Source organism: Anser brachyrhynchus, assembly GCF_964034855.1.
Source record: "Anser brachyrhynchus genome assembly, chromosome: 1".
Classification (NCBI taxonomy): Eukaryota; Metazoa; Chordata; class Aves; order Anseriformes; family Anatidae; genus Anser; species Anser brachyrhynchus.
Genome location: NC_137694.1, coordinates 180,691,391 through 180,707,506, shown reverse-complemented (window position 1 = coordinate 180,707,506; position 16,116 = coordinate 180,691,391). Strand labels below are relative to the sequence as shown.

The 16,116-nt window shown below is 38.2% G+C and overlaps 1 protein-coding gene and 1 long non-coding RNA gene across 10 annotated transcripts in view; one reads left to right on the top strand and one right to left on the bottom strand.

Moving 5' to 3' along the window:
• Positions 1–16,116, top strand: part of ENOX1 (ecto-NOX disulfide-thiol exchanger 1) — a 358,808-nt gene that overhangs the window by 152,158 nt on the left and 190,534 nt on the right. The window lies entirely within an intron of this gene.
• LOC308195453 overlaps positions 1–16,116 on the bottom strand; it is a 33,940-nt gene extending 17,824 nt beyond the window's left edge. Inside the window, exon 1 of the long non-coding RNA XR_013951525.1 lies at positions 1–16,116. This exon is cut by the window's left edge and continues 14,175 nt beyond it. This is a non-coding gene — a long non-coding RNA (uncharacterized lncRNA).

Here is a 16,116-nt window from a genome sequence, read left to right as displayed (position 1 = left end):
TTTGGGTCCCAAAATGGCTGCTGCAACAGCATATGTATCCCAGTAGTACTCTCAAAACTCAAGTGTGGACAGGGTATCAACTGAGTGAGAGGTTGTGGTATCACAGAACCACAACATGGCTGAGGCTGTCAGGGAGCTCTGGAGGCCCCCAGCCCCAAGCCCCGCTCCAGCAGGCCCCCCAGCGCAGGGTGCCCAGGACCCCGTCCAGGCGCCTTGTGCCGCTCTCCCAGGAGGAGACCCCACAGCCTCTCTGGGCAGCCTGGGCCAGTGCTCAGCCGCCCGCCCAGCACACAAGTGCTGCCTGGTGCTCAGAGGGAGCCTCCTGCCTGCCCCTTGGTGCCCACTGCCCCTGGCCTGGCGCTGGGCACCCCTGGTATCCCCAAGGTAGATATAAAACCTGTCTGTCCTCAGGAGCTGGCAAGGCTGAGTGTAGCAAAGAGCTGGACTTGGTCTTGTCTGTACTTATGACTAAGCAAGATGTAAGCTCAACTAATTGCTAATTTCACCTGTTTGATGGTATGAATATTCTACAAAGCAGGCAATGCTGCTGAGGCCTAGTGTTGTGTGGCAGCCATAATGCTACTTTATGTTCATGTACGGAACTTCTCATAATCCAACACCCTTGTGATTTGTTTTTCCTTTCTTTTCTTCTTATATTAATTTATTTTTTATGTGAAGCTTTAATTTCCAGATTCAGGGGAAATATATATATATATATATATATATAAAAATTATCTGTTGTAGTAATCTATGGAATAATTGGATCAAATGAATAATGCGCATTTATGCTCACAGTCTAAAGACTTCTAGTTTATATGATGGATTAATCACCTTTTCCTTGTCAGTTATGTCATCACTTCCAAATAATGGCTTAGTTTGCATGGAGCTGATGAAGCCATAGACAGCTGCCTTATTAACTGCTTGTTCATAACAACTCTATGAAAATAGAATTTTAGTCAGTAGTAATGGTTAAAGAAAGTGCAAAAAAAGCCAAGAGACCCTGCTGTACTAGAAATGACCACTTTCATCCAGACACTATGATCATTTTTTAATTATGTTTTACTTCTTTTTGTATGGGACTTGTTGAATGAAGTAATTGTGCTCACAGTTAATCAGGACATATATGATCAAATGTAGGGAAGCCAAATAGTGGCAGATGCAGATCTTATTTCAGCTGTGTCCTGTATTTAAAGAAAAAAAACAGCTGGGAGCAATAGTTATTATCATTAGTGACACCCAGCCAACATATGCTGTCTTTTTGACTCCATTACAAATCCGAAAAAATCGCAGTTTGCAAAATACAGGGACCAAATGTTTTTTACAATAACTCATCCCTGGCACCAAATATCAATATTTTATTTGAAGCTCTAAATGAGCACATTATAAAACTGGGTAATTTTAAATTAGGGTAATTACTGTGTGGCTTTCAAGGAATGAGGGAAAAGTGAGACTTTTGCAAATTGTACCCAAAAATCACCTTTGAAAGGAGAAGTGAGTAGGGGAAGACTCCAAAAAGGGAAGCCTTCCCAACTCTTCCCAAAAGGCTTTGTAAAGGAAAAAAAAAAAAGAGTAAATACTATTAAATTATTGCTTTTGTGAAAGTATTTGTTGGTGCTCTCTAAGGTATAATAAATATTGTCCAAAAGGCAAAGTATGCAATTCTACTGAGAGAGTTCAGTTTACCATAATGTAGAGTGTGTCATTAATAACTGACATGCTTTACTGACATATTTCTTTTTCCATCATGTATAAGAAATTTTAATCAAATTGATCTTAGCATTCTAAAAGCATGATCATTTGCTAGGAAATTCATTTGAAAGGAATAAATACATTGAAAAAATGCAATTCTGAATGCTGAAAGACAGCTTTAGACTTCTGTGACATTTACAGTTCTCCATCATCTTCATGTAGGACTGTGACGTGTGAACTCTTTTCCTAGCACAAGCTTGGGTTATAACTTTAAGTGTCCAATATCACGTTCTGGAGTAAATAAAAAGAAATAAAATTTCTGTTGAGTCAAACTCTTTTTTTTTTTTTCTGTTCCAGAGCCAACTTCAAATTTTTATTTAGCAGGCTAGTCCCATCGACTAATATAAGATCAGCCATACTGAGTCAGAACAAAAGGCAGTCTAACCCAATAGTCTGTGTTCAGCTCTGAAATTAATGACTAGGAAAGAGCAGGAAGGTGTGGTTACTTTCCAAAAAATACTTTGTATTGCAGCAATTCCTTGCTCAAAGGCTAGCTGAGCCAGAGATGATAACCCTTGACAGGTTATCATTCCTATGAAGTGGTGCAGTCAGCTTTTCAGCATATGTAAACTTTTAGTAGGTACAGCTTCCTGTGGCAAGGACTTACAATTTAACTACGTGTTGTATGAAGAAGCTCATCTTTTTGCTAGCTCTGAATCTACCACATGCTGGTTTCATGTGGTGTGCCCCAGTTCTCCATCTGAGAGATACACTGAACTAGTCGTTCTCTTCCAGCTTCTACATTCCCCTAACAGTTATGCAAATGTCTCTCACATCCCATCCTCAGTTACTTCCCAGGCTGAAAAGCCGACTGTGCATGGTCATATTTTGCCTTGAAGCTGCTCCATGTGGTTACTTGCCACCCTCCTCTTGTTTTATTCAATTTTACCTTGTGGATGGTCAAATCTGCATGGTAAAATCCTTTTAGGGTGGAGAAAGCAGGAGATATGGATTTTTTTTTTTTTTACAGTGAGAGAATGATATTTCTATTTGTTTTCTTTTCTTTTCCTGGTAATTTAATTTACTTTCATGAGCACTGAACTGAGCTGTTCATAGGAGTGACTATTGTGACTCAGATTTCATTTGTAACTGATAATTTGAAGTCTGATAGAATGAAGTCTACCTAGACTTCACCACCTTTTGTGTAAAGTCATGATTGTTGGCTTTTTCCACATGTCCAGCAACCTAAATTTATCTATTTTCATTTTCACCTGCTATTCTATTGCTTGGCCCTTGAGCCTCATGAGTGCTCGTATATCAGGAGTGTAGGAGCAAGAGAGTGCTTTTGAAGCAAATCTCCTGGTCATCTCCACTTACTGTGCATTTGTTCACACTGAAGAGGTTCTAAGAGCCCACAGACCGGACTCCTTTCAGACAAAATTGAACCAAAAGATAAGCTCCAGAAATGCAATTTCAGTGCCCTGTACACAGACTGGCATTCAATCCATGGAAGCAGACTAAAGCTAGTTGAAGTTTAATAATAATAATAATAAAACCAGTCCTGAAATGCAGGTCATGTGTGATCTTTAGTAACAACTGCTTCAGCGTACAGATCTGTTCATGCTGGTCTTTGTTTCTTCCTGGTTTTGACATAGAGTCAAGTCCTGTTGCAGTACTTCTCCAGTTGCTTTCATTTTTACTATCCAGAGCAAATTAGTGTCATCATCAGGTTTATTACCATACTGGTAACTACTGCCTTTCAGCTTCACTAATATGTTCAACATATAGGGTCCCCATACCACTCCCCTCCAAATACTATTAGCGACACGTCTTCCCTGAAAATTGATATATACCTTCTCTTTCCTTTCCTTAAATCAAACTTGTATACATTTGAGGACTTACCTCTTATCCTATGGGTGTTTAAATTTTATTGAATGAGAGATTTTGCTGAAAATCCTGATTATATTAGCCAAATTTGCCTTATCTGTATGCATATTAGGTCTTTCAAGGACTGCCAGTGTGACTGTAAGGTATGACTTGGTCTTTACAGAAACTGTGTTGACTCTGTTCATGTTCCCACTAAGTCAATTCTTTATAATAGTCATTATTATTTGTCACCTTTGGACATTGGGATCTGTGGTACATTGTTCCCAAGATTCTTTGTCAAATCGTTTAAAAAAATGGCCTTATGTTTTACACAGATCAGTCCTCTGGTAACAGCGCTGTCTTTAGCTAAGACTTACATGCTGCAATTAATAGTTGTGCTACATTACTTTCATTGCCTTTTGAACTCATGGTTGAATACCACCTTCCATTTACTGATCTCTCAGCCTATTTGTTTTATAATACCTTTTAATGGCATATCATTTATAAGCAGATCCTTTGTGTGTGGCAGTTGAAAATTTCCACCATGAGAACTTCCCTAAACCCTCCCAAAGTGAGTGTAGATGAATAAAATATGTATTGGTTATTAATGGCTGTTATGGCATTATCTTTTCTGAATGTTCCTCTTACACTCTATTTGTCCGTTGGCCCATCATCTGGGAATTACTTTATTTTCATACATTTCCAGTTCTCTGGCAATTAGACCAATAAATTCTAATTCCATTATCAGAGCATATGGCAGATGACTTTTAGTGGTTAATTTCGGAGAGATACCTTCAACAGCTTGGATGTGATCCACAGCACAGAAGAGACTATCTGACCGAAAAGTGTGCTTTTGGTTCCCTATGTCCTATTGTGTGATAGCATTCATCTTCTGGCTCACATTAGACCAACATGATAGTTATTATGGTTTGTGCTAAACATCAGTGGACCCCATGAGCCTTTGAAGTAGCTGAGAATACAAGGTACACAAGGAAATTCTTCCCTCCTACCTCCTTCCCCTAAACAGGTTAGTAACTAACAGTAGGAACAAGGATGTTAAAAAAGCTACTTCTTTTTAACAGCACATATTTTGCAGTTTTGTCATCAAGATATTAGATCAATGTCACTGAGTAGGGATATATTTTCCTTGTACCTCTTCTTGTTTGCACCATTTCTTACCACCCCTCTTCTGTGATTGGTACTTCGAGTCTTTCTTTAAACAAAGAAAAACAACAATTAAAAAAAATGGCTGCTTCCTGTTGTTCTTCTATAAATTTTAATACACACAAAGAAGTTCACAGAAGAGGGAAGTTTCAGTATCTGCTTTGTATTATTCTTTTTCAATGAAAGAGAAGTTGCCAGAAGTAAGGAGGCACATAAGTTTGAGAGAATGGTATATCCTTGAAAACTGCTATAGTCAATAACTGATTTTTGACTTTTGATTTAGTGGAAAAGAAAAGCGGGGATTGGTCCTGAATGAGTGCAGCGTTGAGGAGTGATGAACAAGTTGATGTAGTTAATATAAATTATCTTGTTAATCTTTTGGTGACAGCAGTGATTAAGATATAAAATCTTTTCACCTTGCAGGATTATCACATTTCTCAGCTGTCTGTTTTTATGTTTCAATACGCAAAATTTCTCTTATTGAAACATTTGATTGGGGATCTGAAGAAACCAATTTTCTAGTCTTTTTGAGATGGATACTAATCTTGCTGGACTTCTATTTAAGAACTCTTGACAATGCTTATATTTTATTTTAGGAAATTGTTTTCATTACTTCAGTCTGCTCAACCAAAAATCTTCAGGCTCTTTATTCAACTTTAGATACACAGAGTAGGATAAATACATATTGATGGTATGTAATGTTTTATTATTAATTTAACCTCTTCTTTTGAAACCTAGTTTTTCACATCTATCACACTTAGAATAGAAATAGCCACAGTGAAGGAATAAAAATAAAATAAAAAAATAAAAAAAGGAAAATGAAGTGCCCTAGTCGTCCTTCTATCTAACCGGGGTCTGAGAACTCCTCGCTCTTTCATAAAACTTCTGATTACTGTGAAGGAAAAGCACTCATAGTCCTCACTCTTAGTGTGCAGGAACAGTTCATTCTACCCATTTATCCAGTTACCAATGATGCTGTTCATTCCCATTTTCATCTCTAACCTCCTAGACGGTTCTAAAATTTTCTTCTTTCCTGTATCTATCCTAATGAATATAGCAGGGTCTATGATACAGTGCACCTTGATGTCTGGTCTTTTAAATTCTTTTAACTAATGACTTGAAATCTACCTTGAGATTAGAGATAAACATTCTAATATGGAGGATATTTCAGACAGATATTTTTTGAATACTTAAAATGAAACTAGTATTGTTACTGTATTGAGTAACAGTCTCTCCTTTGTCAAATGACCTACGTGCTTCACAACCACAATCTTCTTTGCAGTCATTCTGCCAAAACTGCTAATAAGTTAAATCCGTATTGTTAGGCTTATTTATGACACATTTTGCTTCATTCCTTGAGTTACGTGCCATTTTTTAGCACAGTTACAGAATTAACATGCGTCTGTTACATATTTATAAATCCTAAATGCTATTAGCTTTGAATCACAGAATTAGGAGCTAATTCTGATTATTATTTTATTGTGAGAATGGAATAAGCATTTGTGCATTTTGTTTGCAAGATAACATCTGGTGCAGAGGGTGCCAAACAGCCAGCTATTCTGCAAATTGAGTGCCAGAAGATGACTTTTAAACCAAAGTCTGTGCTGTAAAGACAATGCGGCAATGCTTGGACAGAATTCAGGGGATGTGCGCTGCAACAGGAACACAGCCATGCTGTCAGTGGGCACGAGACATAATCTCCCCAAATCTCTCTGGCTGTACAAACAGTCCCCCACTATGCTTATTCTGTAGATATTAATGGAGTTGTTGAGACTTCAAGCACACCATCCCTATCACCTGCTAGTGTGGGGCAGGATTTGTGCACTGCTTTAGTGGTTCCTGGCACAGACGTACAGGAGCAGTCTGGAGAGAACTGGGCTTCCAAATCCATTTGCAGACTGGCTGTTTCTGCTGACCATTAGCCTCCAGAAGCCCACAGTGCCTTCTGAGCAAGCAGTGTTCAGAACACAAGCACTATTCAGTAGACACTCTCCCACGATTAAATATCAATGTTTTTCCTATTTTTTTTTTTTAAGAAGACAGGTCCAGAGGAGTGTTACTCAACCTGAAAGCAACTGCTGCCGGTTTTCTGCAGCAACGAACCTAGAAAGACAAAGACTCTTGGCTGGATACTACCCAATTCTTTAGAGAAGAGAAAGGCTAAGAACCAACAAATCAGTAAAACCTCAGATGTGAATTTGGAGATACAAAAGTCTCTAAATGAGTTTGTATGTTTTTAGACTTCAGTGACTTTCCTTTTCTTCCAAGGAAGCTTTTACTTCAGCTCCTAGATTCCCTTGGTGCACCAGTTGATGTTTTCTGTCATCAAACTGAAGTTTGTCTTTTTAGCAATACAAAAGGATTGGAGTGTATCCTATCTGAACAGTTCTAGTACCATAGATCAGCATACATCATTTAAACGTACTTCTGTAATTATTAAAAAAGAATTTGCATGAAGAAATAGCAAAACTGTATGATCTGCTGAGGAGCAATTTGCTTATAGTTATGAGTATACAGCGTACTGAAAAATGTGTAAGAATTGAAGCAATGGTAAATTAAGTAGCATTTACATGCAATTAGACAAGGGGCCAGTTAAAAGCCTACGGAAAATGAAACAATATAATACGAGACACTGTGGACGGGACATAGTGAAGACTTGCTCTTAGCCATATCATGGCCCTATCAATACTAATATCAAATTTAATTTACTCTTTTTTATTAAATTGTTTAAAAGATTTTTTTTCTTTACCCATACTTTCCCCTCTCTTCTGCTGCATCCTTTCTCTTTCCTTACCCAGTTAAGCTTTTCAGGAAAGCCAGATTTTATTTATTTATTTATTTATTTTTATTTTTATTTTTTTAATGATCTGGATCAGAATTCCGGAGTTCATACTGTTCATTCTTCAAGCACTCTGTTCTGGCCCAGGGAGGATTAGTATAATTCATGTTACCACAGTGTTGGAAAATATTTTTGGGAAGGGAAAGAGAAAATTCAGCTGAAGAACATTGTAACATTGCCTTCACACTACATCTTTGTAGAAATAATATATTTCAAACTACTCTGCACGGAATCTCAGCTGCAGTTGACTGTATAGCACAGTATGTACCTCATGTTAGATCTAAATTTAACCTGACTGTAGTCAACCAAAAGCAGATGCAACATTAGACATATAAGTGGGATATAAATAATAAAGGCAGTCACTTTGCTGGGACAATCTTTAACAAAACACTTCTTTCCTATTCAATTTTCAGATTGTTATGTTGTTCTAAGGGACTGATGGCAAATGATCAGGCCTTTTTGATGAGAGTTTCTGCTTGACATCAGATTTCATTAGAGGCATTAGTATTGAAGGGAAGGGGCACAGATTGGTCATGGTTCATTCCACCTGCCTATCTCACTCAGCAACAACCAGGAAATGTCCAGTAATTTTCTGTTTTTATGCTCCTTTTAACGTTTTAATATTTCAGATGGGTAAAGTGCAAGTTAATCATGTTTATGCATTAATAAAAGGTACATAAAACGTTTCAGTTATTCGGTTGAATGAAATGATTTCAGAGATGTGGTAATAACCTTAAGTGATGTTTTGAATACACTTCATATAAATTAGATCCATTAAACGGGACAAAAGTGATGTTTTGTAGGCATCCACTACTAATTGCTGTGTTCACCAGTTCCTGCAGCAACTCTGAGCACATGCTGGTAGCTCTTGTTCATTTTCCAAACCATGTACCTTGTATAATGAATAGCACACACCTACCCAAATTCTTCCTTCCAAGGCAAAAGCTTCCATAGATTGGAAAACTACTTTCAAAACCCTAAGGCTCACTGAGCTGCTTTCTGAGGACTTTTTAATTATTTATTTATTTATTTATTTATTTTAAATTGCCTGCATGAATGGGCTGCCCAGGGAAGTGGTGGAGTACCCATTCCTGGAAGTACTTAAGAGATGCTTGTACATGGCAAGATGGGTCATCATTTAGAATCACAGAATCATTTGTGTTGAAAAGACCTTCCCACCAACCTGACCTTCCAAGTCCCATCACTAAACCATGTTCCTAAATGATTCTGTGATTCTATGGGTTTCTAACCAGACTCCTTCAGGTTTCCAGAGATAAAAGTGCACTGGTCCCATTGCAGTTCCTGGTAGATCCATCTCAGTGTAGAGCAGTTTTCAGGTTCACAGGCAGTGGGGGGAATGATCTGAATATTGTGATTCTTTCTGCCCTTTTGGCATGCCTCTTCTGATAAAACAGGAGAAAGAATTTATTAAACCGACATGTGGGTCAGAATGACACAAGTTGGACTGTGGACCACTCACTCAAGAATTTTACCCACAAATAAAACAGGCAGAAGAAGAACAAAAATAAAAGAGCTAACTCAGAGGAAGAGCTGTTTAATTTTGTGGTATATTTTGAAATGTGCTTTTGTGGAACATTAGGGCAAGACCAGTTCAAATAATATAAACTGATCTTTATCTGATTTAGTAGCCTTCCCCAAAATTAGTGCTAAACCACATCTATAGTAAATAATACTACACTTTGTTGTAAATATTTAAACTTTTCTTATTCATCTTCTTCTATTTCTTCCTCAGTAAAAGATGATTGCATTAAGTAAATATTTAGCAATTAGATAACCATATCAGTTTTAGTGTTTCTCTTTTCCACTTGTGGCTTTAGCCACACTACAAAAAAGACTCAATGCTGTATTTGGCTCTCCCATGCTTTCCACATTTTTCTATGCAAATATGCAGTTGAAATTTCCTGTTGTATACTTCTGAATTTGGCAATGAAAAGGCAATTTTAGAGTCAGTCTGTGCAGCTTACCAGAGGATAAAGGAAATGAGGAACAAGAGCAGTCTATAGCTCTAGTATAGATGTGGTTACACAGCAGAACAGGATATTACACTTTGCAAGTCAGATTTTCAGCAAACCAAGGGGGAAAAAAAAAATTCTGGTGAACGGAGATCTTAATATGCTGGAATTTTAGATGGTCATTAAAGGCTTCAGCATCTGTTTTGAGAAGTGAGAACTACCCCAGCTCTCATTGATTAAATCCTTTGGTGCAGAATTCCTTGCAGAATTGAACACAGAAATAAAAGCATTCTGTTTGGCATATACATCTTCAGCTTGCCCATTATTGTAGGCAGAAAAAAAATAATACCAACAAAAAACACCTTCCTGCATTTTAGAACTTTCAGGCATAGGGGTGAATAAATACGTACTTGAAAGCACAGTACAAAAGATCAGAAATTGTTTTAAATGTAAAAAAATGATATTCCCTTTTGTCAGCTGAAGGTAACAAAGCTTACATGCATAGTCATTGTTTTGTCTAATTCTAGACTAGCAGCAGCACCGTACTGTTTTAGCCTCCGCCCTCAACAATATATCTTGTTCTCTAAAAGGTATTTGCTCTCTCTAGTGAGAACTCTTTTTGTTCCTAAACAAAACCCTGAAAAGGTCACATTGGAAATTTGAGTTCCAGGTAATTCAAACGTAAGCCTAAGTTAAAAAATGATGTGTCTGCAGCTTGCCAAGTGCTATTAGAATCCACAGTGTTAATTTAGATTCAAGTCAAATAGAGTGGTATCCACTGGGAAATTATGCTTTCCTGAGAAGCATGTATGGATTTTTTCTTCCTGTATACCTTTCCAATAAATATTATGATAGCAAGATTCTGTTTCCCATGAATTCTTTATTTAGGTTAAGTATTATGTGTGAACTCTGATTTCATGGTTTAATCCTGATGAAAGTAGTTGATTTTTCGGTTTGTAAGTTACTGGTAGAAATTGCATTAAAACATACAGAAGAATCACATACCAGTCCCAGTAATGGTTTGTAATAGCACAAGTCCAGTTACACGGTAAGGAATAAACATGAAAATATTTGAAAGTGAAGTGTAGGAAAATTTTTGATTTTACTATTTAGAGCCATGGTGGTTTCTGCCAGACTCTGAACACAGAAGAAGGCTTTCGTTTGTTCTATCTCCCTGATTCCTTTTCATTATGCATCTAATCTCTGATGCTAACATAAATATTCAGCGCCTACATTTAAATCAGAAGATTTCTAGGTGAAAATAGGGTGTGATCAGAGTTTTGGCCATCCACACCCCATAACAGAGCTCCAGAATAATAAGCAGTGGCTCAAAGTTTATGTTATCTACTAATGGCTCTATTTTATTTTATGCTAATAATACATTTTGAGGTGCAGAACTCCCTCCATTTTTAAGGACAAGTGCATTAGCTGAGTATGGTTATCTTTTTGCAAGATTAATCCTCATATTCCTTTTTGGGTTACTTAAGTCCAGTGAGTACAAACTCAGTCCTAACAGGTTTTGATCAGCTCAACTCTCTATTTCTGTGGGATATGTGGATGTACAACATCTCATAAACTGTAGTTCATCCCGGTCTTTGAAAGCTGGTTGCCAATCCTGCTGTCCTACAGCCATCTATTTCTCAATAAAGCATAAGCTAACTGTAGGGAAATGCACATCCATGTAAAGATGGCTGATAACCGTGGGGTGGGGAAGCTTCGTTTTTTTGTTAGTTGTGGGGAGATCCAGACAGACTTTGAATGCAACATCAGAATTACAGAAGGGCTCTCTGTGCCTAGTGCCATCTGAACATGCTGGCATTCCAACTATGAATGATTTTTTTTTTCTCCTGTGTATTTTGCACTCAAAACGAAAGGTAAACATGAAAAGTGTTAAAACTAATAGACAGAATAGAATGGAGGATGCGTGTTGCTAAGCATCACTTAAAATGCCATTCTTCTCTGAAATGTGTTGGTAAATACAGCACTATTTGACTCGGGAGATCTAATCCCAGAGTGTATTCAGTACGCTATCTTCAAATGCTAGCGATAAAAGTAAAGGTTTTTTTTTTTTTCCCCTTGTATTTTATTTGTGTTAGCACAGCAGAGTCAACATAGCTAAATGCAAGCTCTCTATTCCTTTTCACCTGTCAATAGAGTAGTTCTGCATGTTCTGTTTACAAAGACAAAATCATTCTCAGCAGTGTATGCCAACGCATTGGCCATTGCACAACCAAGACAGGTTGAAGGAACAACCGAAAAGAACATGAGCAGGAATATCAGTATCACACTATTACTATCTAATACCAGAAACAGGCAGAAGTTTTTCAGCCAATGTGGAAAATGCCAGTGTGATGAACTGGAAATATTTCACCTGGAATGTGTGGGATTTGATTAGCTGTAAGAACAAGGGAAAGCAATGATCTTGGTCTGCAGAGAACATCAGTTCTGTCGTGGCTTGTGGCCATGGTGCCATGAGCTATGGTAGGATTTCAAGGTTTACTGGCCAAGAAGTGGAGAATCAAAGAATTTGGAAATATGTTATGGTTTCTGACTCCATTACTGAGACATGGAGACCAAGCAAACCTCACCCTGTTGCAGAGCTGTTGAGCTCAATTTTGAATATGCATGGATCTAGAGTCAAGTATATGTATACAGCGAATGTGTCTGAGAACAACTAACGGGTATCGTCCACTAAATTAAGCATAATTCCAGAAATCTTATTAGTCCCTTTGCCTTGGACTTAGCTGGGAGATAAATGACGACGATGCAGAACTTGGTGTGCTGAATATGAACCCTTCTATCCCTGAGAAATGGGAAAGTAAGGAAGGTTTATTGGCATTTCCCAAGTTGTGGAATAAATGTTCAGTTGAAACCCAGAGAAGATAATGACATTAATACTGTTTAAATTATGTTTTCTTGCTATGAGATAAGGAAACAAAATAAAAGAATGTACAGCACCCATTTGTGCTGCTTCTCCCTCACCTGTTAAGGCTAGAGTCGATCACATCCATCCCAGACACTTGAAGAAGCTTTCTAGGTCCAGGCAAGGAGAGGAATCCTTTTTCAAGACACAACTATAAAAATTCTTGGATTGTCCTGGGATGATGACCTAGCGAAAACATGGTACATGCTACCACCCCTACAAGAGACACAAAAGTTTTTAAAACCAGAATGCATTAATGGGGGAGAATGAGGGCATTCTTCAGGAAGAAGAGAGATCAATAGATCAATAGAAAAGGTAAAAAGACTTTTGAGACCAAAAACTGGAGACCGTTGGGAGGGGAAAACAATTGCAGTAGAATTTGTAAATAGAGATATTTAATCATCCCTACTGGTGAAACACGATTTTATTAATTGAGACTCCCTGTCAGAACCCACTGAAAAATTGCCAAAGGACTGAGAGAAGAGCTCATGCCCATTGTTGCCAAGGGTCACTTTGTAGCAAGAACATCCCCGTGGGCATCCTGGAATGCAGCAGCACAGCCCCCAGACCTGAGTGCCATCCATTGCAAAGAACAGATCAGAGAATGGTTGAGGTTGGAAGGGACCTCTGGAGGTCACCTAGTCCAAACCCCCTGACAAGCAAGGTCACCTAGAGCATGTTGCACAGGATCACATCCAGGTGGGTTTTGAATATTTCCAGAGAAGGAGACTCCACAGCCTCTCTGGGCAACCTGTCCCAGTGCTCTCTCACCCTCACAGTAAAGAAGGTTTTCCTCATATTCAGCTGGAACTTGCTGTGCTTCAGTGTTGAAAGCCTTGCTGAAATCAAGGTAGGCAACATCCACTGCTCTTCCCTCATCCATCCAGCCAGTCATCCCATCAGAGAAGGCTATCAGATTGGTTAAGCATAATTTATTTCCATGAATCCATGCTGACTATTCCTGATCACCTTCTTATTCTCTACGTCCTTGGAGATGACCTCCAGGATGAGCTGTTCCATCACCTTTCCAGGGATGGGGGTGAGGCTGACTGGCCTGTAGTTTCCTGGGTCCTCTTTCTTACCCTTTCTGAAGAATGGAGTGACATTGGCTTTCTTCCAGTCCTCAAGCACATCCTCTATTCTCCATGACCTTTCAAAGATGATTGAGAGTGGCCTAGCCAATTCGATTGTCTTGGCTTTACTCCTGAAATCCCTAAAGACATTTTAGGCAACTTTAGGCCTTTTAGACTGTTCGATGGTAGGCTAGAGAGTTACTGAAATGCACCTCACTTATCTTGATGCAGCTTTCATGGTTATGGGAATGTATATGCCTGCCCTCTTACACAAACATTATACACCAGAGCCTCATCAAGGGCAAAAACCTCAATATCATTTTTACAAGGCAGCAACCCTGACGTTGTCATCTGTCCCTTATGGCTTCATAGGGGAGAATGAAAACATGAGATTTGATGGCTCACCTAAATGCAAAGATGAGTTATGACATTTTATATTTATCCTTTTCCAAACCTGTGTTGCTCTTTTTCTCCTTATGTCAAGTCTTTCATGAAAATATGTCTGTCATGATGTGTTTTTGATTTCTGTTCTTAGGCTTTCCAGCCACCTGGATGTTTTGCAATGTCCCAAACCTTCATTAATACACATGTAAATATTCGACTGGAAACATATACAAGGAGGCTTTCTTAGTGATTCCAAGTATGCTATGAGTGGGCTGGTAAGATCCCAGCATCAAGGAGAAAGTTTGATAAGGATCCAGGCCGCTTACGTAGCTTCTCCGAGAAACATGCTTCTCAGTAACAAAGTGTTGAAGTAGATTTGCTCCATTTACCTATTACTGTGTTATTGCATCAAAGAGAGGAGTGAAGTGGGGCACAATTGCAGTGCACACACCATTTAAATAGTGTTTTTAGCAAGGATTTACTGCTGGGAAGTTAGAAGCTCTCATGTATCTGTATCTGTGTGGGTATATATATACACACAGACATGCAGAAGACTGGCTTGTTTGCAAAGCAGATGAAGTTCTTTGACCCACGCTGGGCACATACAGCTTCTGTGGCCTCGTAGTCCAATCCTGCACTACACTGGAGCTGGATGACATTAAGACTTTGTGTGGATGGGTTCATTGGTCCAGCACCGAGCACCAGCTGTTTAGAAACATGAGAGCAGTAAGGACACCACTGCAGTGGTCAGTGCTCATCCCAGGCTTCATACAGAGAGCTTCAGCACAGCGACCCAGGAGTTCACAAAGCAGGTCATTAAGAACTGCAGCCACTGCACAAATAACTATCTTTTACTATCAGCTGTGTTATGGAGATTAATTTTCTCATATTTTAATTCTTGCCTCCCAGCTTTTCCACTGCTCTTTCAAAGAACTGCAGTCCTCTTCAACTGTTGTAGCCTGTCCAGATATTTGTTAGCAAAAGGGCAACTACTGAACACATTTCTGGGATGAGTTTTATGCTTCAGCTATTTTTCAGAAAGAACCTGTAAACCAGATAAATTTAGTCTGCAAACAAAGAAACTATAAAGCAGCCACAGACATTGTTTCTTTTTAAGCACAGTGTAAATAAGAGTATTCATAAAACTTTTGTGTACTGTCTGCTATGTACCTTTTTTTCTGCAACCTTACAGAAAAAAAATATAAAAATTCATAACATCCTTCCATTATTGAATAAAATACAAGATTTTGCTCTACTTTCATGGTGAAAGAAATTAATTCTACGTGTTTCTCTCATGTTCCCTTATATGTGCATCAGTATACAACTCCTGGAAACCTGTAAAAATAATTGTGACTTTTGCATCACGTGTCATTGTTTAGATTAGTCTCACATAAAATACGAAAAACTTGACCATACAGTTGCATCCCACATACAGCTTCCTTTCCCTGTCCCTGAAATTGTGTTCAGGGATAACAGAAGATTCTCCCTTTGAGCATCTTTTACGTATGTGCATCATGTTTGCATAGTCATAAATTAGCACAATGAAACCTTATGGTACTGAGTAAGATTTATTTTTTTCACCCAGGGGACTAACATTTTTACATTTTTGAAGGATTTCAACTTTTATTACAAAATATTTTACAGATTCTCACTCAGTCTTTTGTAGTTAAGACATTGACAGTGGTTAGATTAGAAAACCCACATCTGCAAATTTGTAACAATTTATATACATGTAATAGCATATCAGTTACTTGAAATTACTGCTTCAAATATGCATGTCTTGCACAGAAGTAAGAGTGAATGCAAGTTAAATACTTCTATCAGAATTTAAAAAATAATAGCAAACTGAAGAAAGCTGTTTTCTACAGTCTGTTGGGGTTTCCTTTAGAAAATTAAGACCCTCAGTGTTCACAAGTGATTGATGGGCATGTGATTGTCTTTAGTACCCGATTCATCTGCTGAGTAGCTGATTCGCTGTGGACTAAAATGGAAGATACAGTATCAGAAAGTTTAGAGCAGTTCTGCTGCAGGAGAAGCTATCAGGATGCTGTTCAGCAGAAAAAAAGGAACATCTCTTCTTTGTTTTGCATTGTATGGTGTTTTCTGTTTGAACTCATAAGGCTCAGTAAAAAGTAAAATGCACGAAATGGTGTATGAAGAAATGCTTTGTAAATTTGGCCTGAAGAGGCTCACCTGCTTTCTCTC